Source organism: Alligator sinensis, unplaced genomic scaffold, assembly GCF_000455745.1.
Source record: "Alligator sinensis unplaced genomic scaffold, ASM45574v1 scaffold833_1, whole genome shotgun sequence".
Classification (NCBI taxonomy): Eukaryota; Metazoa; Chordata; order Crocodylia; family Alligatoridae; genus Alligator; species Alligator sinensis.
Genome location: NW_005842475.1, coordinates 421,097 through 426,492, shown reverse-complemented (window position 1 = coordinate 426,492; position 5,396 = coordinate 421,097). Strand labels below are relative to the sequence as shown.

Sequence of the window (5,396 nt, the reverse complement as noted above, 5' to 3'; positions counted from 1 at the left end):
CCTTTGTTGCCCCCTGGCTCTGATGCCGTGTGGGCCCCTGATTGCTTACCTTCTTATTGCTTACCTGTGCTGTACTGCTGGATGTCCCATGGATTTCAGGTTCCAGAAGTTGTCCTCCTTCTGCCTCCCCGTCCCCTGTCTGAGCTAGTTTAAAGCCCGATGTAGGAGATCAGCCAACCTGTGGGAGAAAAGACTTACCTTTCGCTGAGAGGTAAAGTCCACCGCGCCCCAGGGAGTCCCTTGCCAGGAAGTGTGGGTCGTGGTCTAGGAAGCCAAATCCTGCACGATGGCACCAACTCCTGAGCGGCAGGTTGACCTCTTTGATGCAGGCGCTGTGATGCCTACTGCGACCTCTGACCGGGAGGATGGATGAGAAGACCACCTGCACCCCCATCTCCCTACGCCTGGCCCCCAGAGCCTTGTAGTCACCCATGACACGGTCAGGACTACTCCCGGCTGTATCATTGGTTCCCACGTGGATGAGTAATTTGCATATAGGCTAAGTACTCGAAGTACCTACAACATGGTTCATCCAGAACTGATATGTTTAAACTTTTTTGCAAACTGCTGCAAGTTTCAGTACAGATACTCTGCGGCTCAAAAGCTTGTTTGTAGTTTTATATCTACTTATAAACAGTACTAATTATGCATGATATTAGTCCAAAGCCAAAAGGCTTATAGTTTTATCATGTAGTTCATTGGGCTGGGCCCCAATAGAGTAAAGAGTGTGTCAAGCTATTGTGACCCCGTAGCTCAGCTGTGTGGGTGCATGCATGCGTCTGCTCTAGACATGTGCCTCCTCTCCCCCCCACAAAGGATCCATGTGCTAATTAGCATCCTCACTTATGACTGGAACTAGGTGTCCCTGCAAGAGTCCTGAGATTCTCCAAAGATTTGGTGTGAATGAGGTGTGGGGCCATCTGGTTTGGCTCTACCTCCAAGGAGGGTAGGGCCACCAATCTCATGCCATGGGCTGAAACAGCGGGTGACAGAGCTTCTCATCTACATAGACTTTTGGTGATGTTTGCTACACATTTAAGGTGGGGAAGGAACAGGAATAATTGGAAATGGAAAAAGAAGGCACCTTGTTTCCCCATTTCCAATTATTCCTGTTTTTTCACCAATCTTAAATGTCTAGCAAACATCACCAAAAGTCTGTGTAGATGAGAAGCGCTGCTCAGCTGTGGGAGTGAAGAGTAAGTTTAAAATGCATTTAATGTAGTGGTTCACTGTGAGTTTAAAAAGAGTTGGTGCTGAGGCGGACTAACCACAATGGGCACTATAACTTATTCAGATGGGCTGCATTAACCTAGCCTCCTGGCAGGGGAAATACTGTGATCACTGAGGTGGTTTCCTAGTCGCTGGGGGTAACCGCCCTGCAACAGGGCAGTACCCGCTGAGGTATGTAGCGTTAACGTCCCACTTTAACTTCCAGGGGGAAGATCTTGGCTTTACTCCCACTTCAGGGAGCAATCTCCCATTTCCATAGTTTCCTCCTGCAGCCCTACAGCTGAGGGCAAGCCAAGCTCAGGGGTATCTGAGCCCCAAGCTTTGGGGCAGGGTGAAAACTGCAGGCTTGGCAGCCCTGACTGAGGCCATGGAGCCTGCTAGCTTTCAAGGAGATAGGTGCAGGGGTTTCTGGGAAATTGCACCTTGGGCTGCTGATGAGCAAAAGTCATGACACGCGTGTCTGTGTGTTAAGGCACACCCTCACTGGTGCTGGGGCCTCTATTCGGCACAGTAGTTTGCCCAAATGAGGCTTCCTTTTCCCCTATACCCTCAGCTCAGTCCACCACTTTAAACAACAATAGGTAATAAAATAGCTTAGTGAGGACTAGCACTGTAGCACCAGCAGCGTCTCAGGCAGCCAAGCTGTGACAGCCTTTCTTTCCTCTCCTGCAGGAGCTGCTTCTCCAGCAGCTGCCGGAGAACTCTCCCTGCCAGCCCCTGCCCTGGGGCTTAGATGTGCCCATGGCCCTGCATCCTTCCAGTCAGGTGCTAGGGGTGTTGGTCTAAGGACATGGCACTGGAAGAGGTCCTTTGGGTCAATCTAATCTGATGTCTTTTAGCAGACCAACTGAAAAATTACAGAAATATATCTTAGCAAGCTTTCCAGTTGAAAAACTCTTCATCAGGCTGAGGAAGCACCTGCAGTTGGTGTGTGTGCTGTTCCTGGATCCAAGGAATAGTAAAGAAGCCAGAGGCTGACATGCAATGCTGGCAAGAAAGCCAGTCAGTGAAAATGGAAATGGAGGTGTCAGGGGGTGAGGGACAGGCTGGGGTGGGGGAGGAAGGGCGATGTAGCGGCGCTGGTAAAAGTGGAGAGGTGCGCGGGGAGTTCCACTGTCTGTTGAGTCCATGAGTGTCTGTCCCTAGGAGGCTGCTGAAGTGCAGTTCATAGGCTCATGTGTGAAAAGTCTCTGCACATGTTCTGTTTGAGAGTCCAATATTGATGCGTTCTTCACTGCAGATTTCTACCCACATTAGTGATGCTGCTATTGCCTGGGATCTCTGGACATGCAAGAGCCGAGGACCATCAGCAGCAGTGATGCATAGGGGGTGCACGTGAAACCCCTGAGAGTGCTGGTGCACCTTCTGACAGGCAGCACTCTCTGTTTAGGCGATGGGCAGGGGGGGCAGGCGGAAGTGTCGGTGCCCCCCTGCGAGTGCTGGCCAGAGAGCAGGGGTGCCAGGTGGAGCCCCGCTGGCACTTCCAGGAGCACTGCTTCCCAGTCGGTGCGGTCAGCCACTGGAGCAGCACACGCCCCGCTTGACTCAGGAGGCACCAGTTGCCCATGGTCTACGGTGACCAAATTGTTTCATGGCATTCTCTCTTGCAGGAGTGGACGGGAAACTTCTGCTTGCAATTGTTGTTCCTCCTTTTTCCTGCCAGTGCTTTCTCCATCAACTGTTTGTGCAAAGAAGTTGCTAAAAGCATGAAGAGACCTCAAACTTTGGTATGAAAAGATTGGGGATGATGGGGGTCCAATCCTGCTGCTAAGCCCCTGCAAGTCTTCCTAATAGCAAAGATGGGCAGGGAGGCAAAGATGCTTGGCACTTAGAATGGGCGAGCCAGTCAGATAGGATGCTCCAGCGTATACCTTGCCATTTGCATTGCTGGAACTGGGCGGCTTTGCTCAGAAAGGAGCCTCCTTGCCCTGCGTACCCTGCCTATATGTAAATTAGCATAACTCCACTGTAGCCTGCTGGGGCTCCATTACCAATAGGTCCCTGATCAGAGTAGTTCTCTAAGGCTGTGATACTGGCACGTTGCCCGCTCATTGCCTTGGCTTTAAAAAAACATCAATCAAAGGAAAAAAAATCCCTCTAACCTGCAAATCTCATTTCCCCACTAGGTTTTTTTCTATCTAAGGCCTCTGCCATTGGTTCTTGAGAAGAAGCCTAATGAGGAAGACTTCTTTGTGGAAGAGCAGAAGAGGAGGAACAACATGTCACCAGCAGCTTCTTTCCTTTCCTTGTTGGAAGAGGAGGATGACAGCAGTTTCACATCCTACATTGAAATGCCTCGGTTCCCAAAGAGAGACCCGAACTGCTGAGTGTCCAGCGTGAGTCAGAAAGGGTTGGAGTCCGGTTCTGAATCAGGAGTCTCCCAGCTGGACAGCAGGTCTGTGCCCAACTTTACAGGGTGTGGGTTCTCTTATATTTGTCTGGAGGGAGACTGAAGTGGACACCTCGGCTTTCCAAGACAGCGAGAGAACCTCCTTTCGGACAGCTCCTCCTTGGGAGACTCTAGATATCCAGCAGAAGGATACAAGCAGCATAATGTTGGCCCCTGTCCATGTCCACAAGAGGCCTTCCTTCAGGTGACTGTGCTGACAGAGGGTCTTCATTTTAACCCTTCCTCTGAGGACTTGCATCTCTCCGCAAGGGGCCACCTTCACCCTGACCTGGAGAGACTTCCCTTCCCTGAGCACGTAACTTGCTTGAAAGTACGAGTCTCTGAGGACTCCAGTGAGCTTCCTCCGCACAGCATTGGCCTTCGTACTTGACAGTTCGCAGGGGACGAGGACATTTCAAGTGACTCTGACAGCAAAACAGACTTTCTGGCCACATACTCAGCAGGAGGAACAGTGCCTCCGGCCACCATGCTAAGGGAAACTTTTGAAGCTGGGACACGGGGAAAGCATGGGACTGTGGAGGAAAAAATCTTGCAAAAGCTTAAATTCCTGGGTTCTCTGCAGGTGCATTATATGTCAAGAAACTGATGGTATCATGGGAGGAATGAAAGGACAAGCCATTTGTCAGCCTGTGCCTGTTTGTGCAGCACTATCCAGAGAGGGTAGCTTCTACTTATGTCTGTCTTATCAGGTGCTACAGCTCCAACTGCAAAAAAAGGTGTGCTTTCACTGCAGGTAGCTAACACCCATTCACCATCCTGCGGCATCACTGGTCACCATTCAGTGACCAAAGTCACTGTGATTTTACTGCTGGGCAAATAGGGCAAATTCAAACGTAGTGATGATCTCACACATCTCTCTTGCAGCAAACACTGCAGGTGCCTTGCCATCCCATAGGAATTCATGGTGAGATATGGATTGTGTGTGAAACCAGCATTTTTTACAGGGAGATAATTATCAGAAAAAGCAAAGTCTGAAACAACCAGCCCATGCTGGCAATGTGGCAGGTTTCAGTTGCATGAGGTTTGGGACCCAAGCTGATCCACCACCAGTTGCTCACCTGGGGTTGTGAAGTTATTCCCCCTCCTTGGGGGCCAAAGTAAGGCTTGAAATTTGTTTCCTTCACAGATATTTTGCCACATTTGCTTTGTGTGGGATCAGGAGAAACTCGTGGTCACCATGTCTCTGAACAGAAGAAAAATCAAAGCCAAAAATATAGGCTGTGTTTATTTTTGTTATTTTTTCATTGGTTCATAGATTCATAGATGTTAGGGTCGGAAGAGACCTCAATAGATCATCGAGTCCGACCCCCTGCGTAGGCAGGAAAGGGTGCTGGGTCTAGATGACCCCAGCTAGATGCAAATCCAACCTCCTCTTGAAGACCCCCAGGGTAGGGGAGAGCACCACCTCCCTTGGGAGCCCGTTCCAGACCTTGGCCACTCGAACTGTGAAGAAGTTCTTCCTAATGTCCAATCTAAATCTGCTGTCTGCTAGCTTGTGGCCATTATTTCTTGTAACCCCCAGGGGCGCCTTGGTGAATAAAACCTCACCAATTCCCTTCTGTGCCCCCGTGATGAACTTATAGGCAGCCACCAGGTCGCCTCTCAACCTTCTCTAGCGGAGGCTGAAAAGGTCCAGGTTCTCTAGTCTCTCCTCGTAGGGCTTGGTCTGCAGGCCCTTAACCACATGAGTGGCCCTTCTCTGGACCCTCTCCAGGTTATCTGCATCCCTCTTGAAGTGCGGCACCCAGAATTGCAC

General features: G+C 50.4%; 1 pseudogene; it reads left to right on the top strand.

The window, feature by feature from the left end:
• The first annotated feature begins 286 nt into the window (after positions 1 to 286).
• LOC112551465 lies at positions 287 to 4,226 on the top strand (annotated as a pseudogene).
• Positions 4,227 to 5,396: the final 1,170 nt, after the last annotated feature.